The sequence below is a fragment of the Lygodium microphyllum genome, chromosome 9 (assembly GCF_053477565.2).
Source record: "Lygodium microphyllum isolate KBCC chromosome 9, Lygodium_microphyllum_v1.1.10, whole genome shotgun sequence".
In the NCBI taxonomy this organism is placed as follows: Eukaryota; Viridiplantae; Streptophyta; class Polypodiopsida; order Schizaeales; family Lygodiaceae; genus Lygodium; species Lygodium microphyllum.
Window position 1 is genome coordinate 107772879 of NC_141143.1, and position 13090 is coordinate 107785968.

General features: G+C 41.6%; 1 protein-coding gene across 4 annotated transcripts in view; it reads right to left on the bottom strand.

Annotated features, from left to right (window-relative positions):
- The window catches only part of LOC148031405 (RNA helicase, ATP-dependent, SK12/DOB1 protein), a 228864-nt gene that overhangs the window by 131299 nt on the left and 84475 nt on the right, over positions 1-13090 (bottom strand). The window lies entirely within an intron of this gene.

Genomic DNA, 13090 nt, shown 5'->3' on the forward strand with positions numbered 1-13090 from the left:
AGCACTTCCCACAATACTTGCATGTCCAATGGTGGGAGTTGGACTTCTTTGTGTCCCTCACATGGATCGCGGGCAAATTGAAGGCCTCGTACTTCTCGTGAGTCATGGTGCCGATGATGGATAGAGAGGCCCGGGGGACAGTGAGACAAAGAGGGAGAGTGAGATGCTTGAGTCTTGACTCTTAAAACTTGAAGGTTGGAAGAAAGGAAGAGGGTTGGGGTAAAGTTGAAAGAGCAAGAGTGAGAGAGAGGGGATGGGAGAGGCTTGAGCCTTGAGCCTTGATAGGGTGTGGGAAAGAGGAGAGAGTGAGAGGCTAGAGCATTACAAATCACAAATCAATTCAAGATCCAAGAGAGAGAGATGAGAATGGCAAATGCTTGCTAAAACGATGTGGAAGCATAGAGGAAAAAAGAAACTTTTGTAGATCAGAGAAGAGTCAAGCAATCAAAGAGAGATCAACAGTCACAAAGAGAGCTGCCATTTGGATGGAATCCAAGTAGGGATGGGGGGGAGTGCATAATTGGAAAAGGGGGTGAAATGAGGTATCCACGGCCCCCCACCCCCCCTCCCAAAACTACCATGCAGGACACAGATGCAAGCGAAGCACAGGGAGACATGGGAAGGTGCAGCAGCAAAAGAGGGCTTGTTTTTTTATACGAAATTGTACACATACGTATGGTACCATACGGTACGATTAGTACCGTACAACATATAAAGGCAACTACGGCCCAATTACAACAATCACTCACATGATTGCTTTTGATGCATTTTTTGGCACTCCGTACATTATTTCCTACTTCAAGGTTTTCGTGTGGCATGCTTACACACACACTCTTAAAGATAAGATAGAAAAGATAACTCCCCGAGATTATCTTCTTATTTATGTTGCCTATTCATTCAAGGCGAAAGCCTATAATTTCTTCGTATAAACAAGGTTATTGTCTAAAGAGTTCTCACTTTTCATGAGAAGACATTGTGCAGCCCACTACAATGGCCTCTAAGTCAATCCCTCTCCCTACTATATCAAACATAGTGCCATCTGAGCCAAGTTTGCAACTTGCTTCTAACACAATTGCAAAATCTTGAACTCTTAGACCACATCCATAAGAACCATTACCTTTCTAGTACTAGCAAACCATGCGAGATTTGAAGAATCCTCCACCGGATTCCACTCTAGAGGATCCAAGAAGATCTTCCCACTTGCATGTAGTGCCTCATTTGCCTTTCTCTTTATGCCAAATTACATAGCACATGTCACGAGGATGTGAAAATTTGATGCTTTGCTTATGTTTAATTGACATTTGATTAAAGGATTAATCAAATGTGCAATTAAAAGATGCACATGCGTTGCACATGTGGGGTGCAAGCTACTTTTTCACAATTGAAAGCCGAAGGACCCTGTGAAAAAGATAGGTGTCAAAGGCAAAAGTTGTAACAAGTTACACTTGTTAGATTCTAGGTGAATTTTGGTGTCAGTTTGCCCCTACGACCATTAATTGGCCATTAAGTGTCAGTGGTGACACTAGGGACTAGGCATTAATTAATGGATTAATGCTTGTCTAAGGGTCAATTAATGCATGGGACCACTTTGGGTTGCAAATGGCCTAGCCAATTAATTTTTGGATGGGCAAGATCAATTTTCTGGGCATGGATTAAGGGCTGAATTAATTTCAGAATTAATTAATTCTGAAAATTAATTAAATGGCTGGAAATTGCTGAAAATGGATTAAGAAAGCTGCCACTTGGCAAAACTTTCCCATGCAAGTGGGGGAAAGGCTAAATAGGGCTGAAGGGAGAGGAAAATCTCCTTTTTTCATTTTTGGAGCTGTTGGCAAGAGGTGTTGGACTGTTGCTGCCAACTTTTGAGGCCATTTCCCAGCCATTGGAGACCATTTTGGTGATGGAGATTGCATATTCTTGACCTTGGGAAGCTAGCAATTGCTGTTGATGCACTTTCTCCTGAAGATCACAATCTCTGATGCTCCTATTGTTGTTGGTGCATCCGTTTGGGGCTGGTACAGCAGGGCAGCAGCTGATTTTGATCAGTTCTTCGTGACAAATCTCAAAATTTTCTCTCTTTACAGCATTCTCTCAACTCCTTCAGCCTATGCTCAGCCATTCTCAGCAATTCTACTTCCTAGACGATGAGGATGGAGTTCAGGAGGTTCACTTACAGGACCTCAAATCAATTGGCCATTGATTCCAAGAGAATAGATGGATTGCTAGCCAAGCTTTTCAAAACTATCTCTATTTTGCTCAACAACATTCACAGTCTTCAGATCCTTCAGTGAGATTGACTGCTCACTTTGCTTGGTATTTGGCGTATATGCACTGACATTCGCATAATGATCAGAAGTCGATACCAAAGTTGTGCATGAATGTAAATGTGACTATTGATTCCTCAACTGTACTGGCCTCGATTGTAAGTGACCTGCGTATTTTGCTATTTAGTGTCTAGTTGGTGTTCGTAATGCTTCTTCATTTATGGTAGTTTATACTATCGATCGTGATCACGGGATGCCTCACTCCAAAAATATGACGGGTGATTTACAAATTGTCAAATTTAGGGCAATGGATCTCACAGAAGGAGATCAATTCATCCTCTATTGAATCCGCAAGGCAGGGGAGCATTGGAGACAGTCTATCTCTTTGATAAGTACATGCCCACCAACATGCTTATGATACAAACCCACCTCCTTGTGCATCTTGTAGATGAAGTGGAGTTTGCAAGACCCGTTTGTACGCAATGGATATTCTTCTTGGAGCGCTTCATGAAAATCCTGAAAGGCTTTGTGCAACAATGAGCTCACCCAGAAGGTAGCATGGCTGAAGGTTGGCTAGTATCGAAGGTGTTAGTGCATATTTCACAGTGGCTACCAATGGTGGATTTAGACAATAGTATGCTATGGTCACTTAAGGACAATAATTGATTGATGGGAGATGTGGTGGTTGGAAGTGGAGTAGAAAAAATAATGGATGTTGCAATGGAGAAGAAAGTGAATCATTTTTGTATGTCGCATCATGAGAAGAAGTGTGATCAAAATTTCAATGTAGTACATGCCCTCGACCAATTTGAGCCATTTGGAGGAGATTTCAGCCATTTTTGGTGGGCTGATCTGTAATTTCTGCAGTAAACCCTAATTCACAGCAGATATTAGGGTTTAGCAGCCACCTTGGGATCCGTGCCAGAGATTGAAGGCTCAAGGGATTGAAATCAACAGCTGATAATTGAAGATTATCAAGGGATTTCAGGAGCCAGGCCATCCCGAATTGATTTGGGGCAGCATTTGGCCAGCCAAGGGTCAAATTGGAGAAGAAATCCTGGGTGAATCAAGGGGCAAATGACCCAAAAGGCTTGCTGGTCATTTATGATAGCAATAAACAATTGGTTAGTAGGAGGAGATTGAAGAATCTCGAGTACTCCTTCCAATTGAATGAAAGCTAAAGAAATACCACAAGGGGCGCCAATTTAGGGGCCAACAGGGTGTCTACTGTCCAAGAATGTTATGGTAAAGTGTGTATTTCATTTTATGTGCATTTATTTATTGCTGTAATTAACTCTTAAATCAGGTTATCACCACCCATTCCAAGAAGGAAGGCTGGTTTTAGCACATTCTAAGCCAAAGAGTTGACAAGAGGCTCTAAAGCATACCCAGTGGTGAGAGGTCATGAAAAAGGAGCTTGAGAGCATTACATGAAATGAGACTTGGACCTTGGTGGATGGTCAAAGCAACAAGAGAGTCATTAGGACTAAGTTAAAAGCTGATGGAACTTTAAATAGATACAAGGCTTGCCTTATAGTGCAAGGTTTTGGACAAGAACATGGCATAGATTATGAGAAGACTTTTCCATCCACTACGCGGTTGACATCATCCTATCCGTTGGCTACACTTGCTACTCACCACGGTTGGCCCCTCTATCAAATGAATCTCAAAAGTGCCTTCTTAAACATTTACTTGGAGCAGGAAGTCTATGGAGCAGCCTCTCGGATTTTCTTTAGTGGACCATAAAGACAAGGCCTTTCGTTTGCGAGGTTCCATAGCATGGATTAGTTCCTTCAAACTCAAGGTTACCATTCTACCCCTTATGATCGAACTTATATGTGAAAGCCACTTCAGAGGCAGTCAACTATATGCTTCGATACATTGATGATCTATTTTCCACATGCTTGAATTCTCCTATCATAATGGATATAAAGGCCCAGCTTTGTTCCATATTTTAGATGACTGACCTTGGTTAGTTATACTATTTCTTAGGGATTGAGGTAGTTCAATATAGGGATTGTATATTTGTCTCACTGTAAAAGTATACCCTTCAATTCAGTTGAGCACTATTGCACTAATGAGACACAACCTTGTGGCTTTACCTCTTGATCCAATTGCCAAGCTTTCTACAGATTCCCTAAGTCAACCCTTTGATGAGCACCCTTATAGATTAGTTGTAGGGAACTAGCTCTAGTTGATTCATACTAAGCCAAACCTTGTGTACTTTGTTTCTTTGCCACGTCATCACATTTGGTGTGCTTGACTCATTTGCATCCTCCCCCAGCTACCATGTCATCAGCTTTGCTGGATTTGCAGATTCACTATACCAATTGTCTGTCTCACACTAATCCAGCCATCATCAAGGTTGCATTTGCTGGTATCAAATGTCTTTGGAGACTGCCTAATGTGTTTCAAGATCCGTCCGAGTGTGACACACACTTCTGCTCATACTCTCTACCCTCGATCTAGAGACATGGGAGTTTGGGGGTCAATACTTCACCTAGCATAATGTGTTTGCTGCATTGAGCATTGTATTTATTCATTATTCAAATTTCATTAATTTTTAGTACTCATTGTCTCTATGTTACCCTAACCCTAACTTTGTTTCTTTCTCACTCTGTGTGTTGTTGTACGATCGTGTTTGTAATATGTAGTAGAGTGTTTCTTTACAACAAGCATTAGTCCAAGAGCCCGAACATCGTGACACATGGTTGTCAAAGGCTTTGCTAAACCAACAACATAAGTCTTAAAAATTTTGTTTGTGAGGCCATCCAAACCATGACTTTTATCCTTTGGTAAGTTTAATAAGACATCAATGACCTTGTCCTCACGAATATCCACATCTAAAAAAGCATGAATGTCCAAAACGACCTGATCCTTGATCAAAGCATACAATACTGAACAAGCATGGGTAGTCCAATCAAAATGTGCATGTCTCAATACATATGAACAATAGAATGAGGGTCTATAATCCTCTGACCATCAACATTCTACAATCTCACCATATCTTCTAAGGCAAGGGATACATATAAACCATGAAAGAATTTATGGGACTGACAAGAATTATCCTGCAAATCCTCAATCAATGCTTTCAGCTTGGCTCATTGATAAGTAGGTAGCTGAAAGTGCTTAGCAAGATCAGCCAATCACACAAACAAGGGAGCCAAGAAATCCTCATCCGGAGACTCAAGCAACAAAAAACAAACGAAGGCCAGCAATTCCTCCACAGCATGCATGCACTGCTTGCAAAGAGAAGCATGGTAAATCCCATATTGCCCAGCGACCCTTTGCACATTTTGTATCAACATCTCAAAAAAGGCGTTGCCTGCACATGGAAAGTCAAGCAAAAACTTATTGAGCTAGCATCCCATAGAACCCCTGAAAATTGCATGACTCAAAAAGGAGGAATTGGAAGGCAAAGGAACCTTCTCAAAAACTATGCAAAGGGAGAAATAGGCTGAGCATCTCAAACTGCAATGGGAAGTGATCAAATAATGCATACTACTGAATACCCTCTCCAGAATCTCTAGCGAGAAAGCATTATCATGGATAACAAACATGAGATCCAAATGACTCCATGTCGTGTATGCTATGTCGAATGAAAGATAAATCCGGAAGTAAACAAGCAAAGCCAGACCAAAGACCCCATTTAAGCCATTACAAGCACTAAATTCTGATAAATCTATTACTAACTGCTAAGAGGTTGACTACAGTGAAGCAAAACATATATTGAAACCATCCATCAGCAAGCCTGGTCTACCAAGGGACAGGTGTGCTTTCAAAAAGGGCCCATAAATAACAACAATGCAAGGAATCATTTTGTGCATAGAGACCCACCAATCATAGGACACCAGAATAGTGGAAGGCACCACTCCCAACATAAAACAATCGAAATCCATAACATGTGAGCGTCTCTCTAGCATCAACATGACTCTTGTAATCAATAGCACCTAAGGCATTCCATTTATTCTCATGCAAAACAGCACATGTCATGTTGTTTGCTACAAGAGCAAATCCCACAAACATTCCAAGTGGCAATCTCCATTCACTAACAAAGGAAGATGAAAATTATATTTGAGGATGATCTCGCCTTCATTGGCTTTCTCAGTCAACTAGTACACCTCCTTCCAAAATATCAGCCACTATTACAAAAGCATTCTAATTCTAGCGGTCAGACCTGGAGGAAGAGGGTGTATCCTCCTTTTTAAAGCCCCAGTGGGGATACCTACGATCCCATGGGGTGATCACTTTACCCTATTTATCAAAATCTAGGCGTGGAAGTCCCAAGAACACTCAACATGTGTTTGCAAATGTGTGGGCAACTTTGAACTAGAAGGGACCATAACTGATGCATTCAGAAAATTGGAAAGTTTATCATTTCTATGTATATATGTACAGAAAGGATCCTTGATGTTTGTCAATGGATGCACTGGCTGCTAAACCTCAACCCGCTTACCTTTTTTACATTGAATATCAATCCATTCAAATTTATGAGGATCTAGAGATAGAACAAGTTGTCTATCCCAAACCCAATCTTTTTGCGCAGTGTGTTCACCATTAATTGGTGCATCAACCATCATACCAATATCTATATTGTGAGTAGTGGAAGTATCCTTTATGTTTGGGCAGTCCGCCATGAAGTGACCAAGCTTGCCGCAAGAGAAGTAGTGGCCAACGAATGTGCCCCACTTAAGTCTGAACTGGTGGATGCATGACAATACAACTAAGATGCGACCAATGGTCTTTTCCTAGTAGTATCCCAAAACATGCACAGTCAATTTTTGTTGCCCGCCTGCATACTTGGAGGCACTAAAACAGTACCAATGGCTGCCATTGGATTCCTTAACAAAGACCAATAAACATCAAGGCATTTTTCCACATCAACCCACACTGGACGTTCTTGTTTAAGCAAGCATTGGAAATCAATATGGACCTCCATGGCACCACATACACCAATTTTCTATCAAAGAAGAGGGGCACCTTGCCTAAAAGATCATCTCGATCCTTAGCTTATGTAAGCATGACCTCACAGAAGCCCCAAGGGCCCACAAAAATCTCTTTTGCGCAATCATATTGTAGAATGGAAGTCAACCACCGATGGATCCAAGGCAGCACCTAAATCATCATGGAATCATCAACATCATATTTACTGTGTTTCATAGCTGGGTGTGTATCAGGGCAGGCAGTTACCTCCAACAAATTCAAGTCACCATCATTCGCCATCAGAGATGAGTACCACCCCCTAGTGGACTCAATGCCTTGGACCACCCCATGACAAATATTCTTGCCTCAAGGAGGGTACATTGTTTCTAGAGAGTTTGATTGATCAAGGTGCGATCCTCAAGTTAGCTTCATGATCATCGAGAGAGCATTTTTCACATGTCGATTGCCTATACTTGTAGTCATAGTTAGTCATTTTCATTTTCATTCTTGTTCTCCAATCAAGATGACATTGTCAAATGTACTCGTTTCTTTCTCTCTCCTCCCTCTCCCCCTCCCTCTAACCCCACCCCCTACCCCCTTAGTCATAGTTAGTCATTTTCATTTTCATTCTTGTTCTCCAATCAAGATAACATGGTCAAATGTACTCATTTCTTTCTCTCTCCTCCCTCTCCCCCCTCCCTCCCACCCCACTCCCTCCCCCTCCCCCCCCCCCCCCCCGCCCGACTCTCGACAAAAGATTAGAGTTGTAGCTCATTGTGATAGGACTTCGTACTTAGACCCAAACTAGAAGATAGATGGAGACATTGGGCATATAGGAGAGTCGCTACAAAGGCTTCAATGGGATCCTAGAGATATGGAGAGATCCATTTGCAAAGATGCCTTAGGATGTCCCCTTCTTTAGCTATACCACTAGGTTGGGGAGGAGAATACGGATGAGCAAGACTAGAGTGGTGCCAGTTACAACTAAGCACTAGACTATCCATGCTATATCGGACCTTTCCTAGCAGACTTCTGAAGGAGATTGGAGGACAGGTTTAGACCAAGAAAGATTTTACCCTTTTGTTGATTATTATCACACGAGTTTAGTGGTTGGTACATGGCTATGATAGAGAACCTATTCCTTGCGCTACATATAGGGAGAATGAGGAGACTCAGAGGCATTGGTTATGGGATTGTCCATGGGCTCAGGAGGTTTGGGGGGAGCCCTTAAGATGTTTCATGGCACTGGGGTATCAAGCTTATCTCATCTCAGGGCAACTTGTGAGCACGACTTCCATACCAAATTTCTCACAGACAATATGGACATTGTCACAAATGAGAGCTCATAGCTAGCATTATCGCTTGGTACATATGGACGACTAGATGATTTGCATATTTAGGTTGATCACACTTCGTCTTGTCACTCTCTTAGATGTCCCTACATTATCCTCATCTTTCTTTCGTTTCTCTTTCACAAGTACATCCATAGTTTGCAACTTTGCTAAATATGCATCTACTGGTGATTCTCAGCCAATTATGTCATGAATGTCTTGCCCTGCATGAGACATTTCACTATTAGTAACTTTCCTCTTTTTAACTACATGCAAAGCATGTGTCCTTATTGTAGCCTTGTGACCAACCATCACTTGGCCAGACATTCTATCCAACTATAGCTCTTGGACATATCTACTACAAAGACTCTGTCTAGGATTTGGACAGAGATTTTGGATACTCTTCATGGGAGATGAAAGAGAATACAAGGCAGCTTAGAAACTATGAGGAAGAGGAGAGATACTTTTCTTGAAACATGGGATTCAAGCACCTTTTTCCTCTTCCAGATCCACATGGTTTGGCATTATAGACCTCCCCTATGAAAGTCCCTTACAAACTACTATCATTTTTCATAACTAGCATTCCCTTAGCAAGGTCATAACATATTAAACCATTACTGTCCTTCTAGAATTGGTTTCACATAATAAGATATCACGTGCTATATGTCAAGCTACATTAGATGCCAATTTAGTTCTGACCATAAAGGCAAAGCGATACATAAACAAAGCATAAACAGTGCTTCATAGCAATGATGTATCACACGATACTCATATAGAGCATACATCAATTGCAAACCACATATATCTTGGCCATATATACTTCTCTTGCATGACTTGCACATTTACATTGCATACCATTCTTGTGTCACATAAATGCCTTGCAATTTTGCAAATGTACATCACATCCAGCTGTACATGTTCTTCATACATGCCAATAGCCTTGCAAATGTATAGTTTCAAAACCGAGGTGCAAGCCATGCACATTTGTATACTAGCTCATAGTGAGACTAGTACACTAAATAGTGATCCCAATGGCAAAAATACTATCAATATATATTACCCTTTATGCAAACCAAATACATCTAAGATCCACTATATAAACAAGCCATCCATCAGTAGAGGAGTAGAGATGCAACCTCCCTTTGAACATTAGCCAGAACATTAGCCAATTCTCTAAACCCTCTATGCTCTCCTAAATGCGAATGAGCCATTTCCAAAGTCCACTCTAGCTAAAACACAGTAAGATAAAATGCGACACTGAGGATAATTTGCTAAGTCACCCTCCTCCATCCATTTGCATCCATTCATAGGTAAAACAATCTTGAAATTTCACCTACTACATGTAAACTTTACCTCTAACTTGCCTCGAAACCTCCACTAGGTTCTAGGCCTTTCTCCCACTAGACCACACAAATCCTTAGAAGTTCCACACTGCTGCCAAAAATGGCACACTGGCTGCATTTCCCTCATGACCAACAGCACTACACTAAGCATATGTATGACCACCATTAATACCATGAGTCCCAAACACACCTGAGGTAGCAAATGCATTACCAAACATGTCCCTTCTGACCCAACATCATGCCAATGTTGCTTAGATTGGATTTTCTATTCCACTTGCCCTATCTATATGCATCAATCCTTACATACCATACACGAGCGGTTGTGCACCAAATACATTTGGTCCTAGCATCCCAATGGACTGAACCGTTACCAGCCATTGCTTGAAAAACCAAACCACTACCAAAATACCCTAGGAGAATCACATTAGCATGCACACCTTACTGTCGATAAGCATTGAATTGGCACTTCCAAAATGGCCTTTAATATACATCAATTGCCCCATTGGCATCGTTTTCTTTGCTCATTATCCACATTTGAAACATCATATTGTTGCATCGGCTCTTCCTTCAATGTATCTCCTTGCCTCAAAGCTCTTCAAGATGAATTTCTCTTCTTGCTTTTCATGCCCTCATTTAGGGAGTTCAAAAAGCATATAAATCGAGGATCATTTGCCAGTTGCACAAATTTTCAGTTGCTATCCTTAACTAATTCTTAAATAAGTCATTAAAATTTAATATGGCTCTTTAGAGAGTTTGTTGTACTTTATACTTTGCCTGACAGGGGCTCTCTTCAATGTGTTACTGATAGAATTCTCTTTTCTCATGAAAAAAAATATTCTATTTGTGCCAGCGGTGTCAAAGGAATGGCTTCGAACCAGTGGAAGAAACGGTGTGGGATTGCATGGAAACTATGCAAGACAATTGTCTGGGCAAATGCTCCACAAAATTCAGTTAAAATGCTCACTATCATTTTTACGGTTTGATAGGTTGAAGTGTTCACATGCATTTTTGAGGACACGGTTGGGGAGCAACATTGAAGGTGACCAAGTCATTGTGGTTAGGTCATTATGGCCTTGTGGATTAGTTGTGCCATGAGAAATCATTGAAGTACAGCCATTTCTAACTAATTTCAAGGATACATTAGTAATCTAAGGAAATACAAAAAAAAAGTGACAAGCTTCGGAGCCAACAAGTGTTGTGTGACGCATGAGCACTCTAGCTCCAATCGTGTGTGGATTTGTCTTGCTTAGTTTACTACTACGCTGAATGAATTATGTGTTTGCTAAAATATGGTTCACTGCCCTTTGAGTTTTTTAAGGCTGGATTCAATCTCCCCTAAAACGGCGAGTTGGCACAACAAGTGCCTTTGGGAAGACGTACACACCTTGTGAAGAAACAATGGGGTTTGCAATGGAGACTACAATGTCTGACAAAAACTAGCAGTGAATGAGCTGAGAAACACAGAGAATGGAAGAATGATAAAAGAAATCGAATGATCATAAAATGGACACAAGGCTCCATGTCTCTAGGACCAGAGCTAAGGAGAGCCAAGCAGTCCATGATGACAAAGTGGCTCTAGATGACTGCAGCTCCCCCCCCACTAATCAAGGGCAGCAATACATGTGCAAGGCATGAAGAAAAAGTGAAACACAGTCCTGAGGGGATTCCTAGGCCATGTGGGTTACTACAGAAGGTTCATAGCCCATTTTGCAACAAAGGCAACCTCCTTGCACAAGCTCTTGAGGAAAGATGCAGAGTTTACTTGGACGGAAGAATGTGACAAAGCCTTCCACACTCTGAAGCAGTGTCTGATAGAGGCACCCATTCTGCAACCTCCTGATTGGACGAAAGAGTTCCATGTACACACTGATGCATCAATTGAAGGCTTAGGTGCTGTCCTGTGCCAAAAGGGTTCCTCGAAGTTGGATCAACCGATCTATTACGCAAGCCGAAAAGTCACTGATAGGGAACGGAACTATACAGTGACAGAGCTGGAGTGCTTGGCAATGGTGTTTGCCCTAGAGAAGTTTCGCCACTACCTCCCGAAGAAGACGCAAGATACATGTGGGCAGCAGTGAATGGAGCAAAATCTAGTCCTCCACAGGTGATGGTGATGAAGAAGTAACCTCCACAGGCACCAGCATCAAAAAACAGGTGAGCAGCCACTTGTGGGCTGGGCGGCGCCCTCTCAAAGTTGGCAGCAGCCAATGGGACCAACAGCAAAAATGCAGATAGCAGCTCTTTCAGGTGCTGGTGGCAGCTCCAGAAGGGGCAGAATCTGTAAGGACAGATGGGCAGCAACTCCCATGTGTTGAGCAGCAGCATTCCGGTGTGGATGGCAGCCAGCAGGCATGGGCAGCGATTCCAAGAATGTGGGCGGAAGCTCCAAGAAAGTACAGCATCCACCAGGCACCATAGGAGCAAAAAGAAAATTGAATCTAAGAGTCATAAGTTTGAAGATCTGAGAGAGCATGAAATCAGATGGCCACAACATATCCTTTTATAGGGGAATTCAGGCATTTGTCCTACAGTACCAAAAATAAAGCTTTTTATACAAAGAACTCTTTTTGGGGCTCTTTCTGCATAAAATTAGGCATTAATGCATAAGAGTCTAATGTTTATGCAAGCCTAACTTTGGTGGCCCAACAGACATTACATAATAGCAGGAGCCCTGTGTGTCATCACAAAATTTCCATCTATCAGCCCATTTTCTGGATTCGGTATTGACACACATTTACGTTGTTGTTCGAATTGTCTGCTGCTTCCGGAGGAGCCCATTACAACTACTGTACAGGTGGGAGAAGACTCGTTTCCAATTCCAAAATTGACTTGCAAAGTAGGAGCAATATGTATTTTTCCTCACAGGAAACCATTATTGTCTGCCAATGAGTCATGGTCCAAGGACCTTTAGCAAAAATATTCATGATGCACATATGTCATCAGGAAGGTTGTATAATTCACAAAACAGCCAACTGACTGGCTTAGCAAATGATAGCAAATGGTTTGAGTTTGTCCACCAAAAGATGCTAATGCCTGAGACATAAAGGAGCATATATCTTTTTCTGACCAAGTCAGCAAAGGCAAGTAAACTTGCATGAAAGCCATTATAATAGGTTATATTGAGGATTCAGAGATGATGTCAAAACTGCATTGTCATTTCTTCTTTTGAAAAGCCTATGCATTGAATTTTATCCAACTATAATGGCGTAATTTTAATCTAAAAGACTAC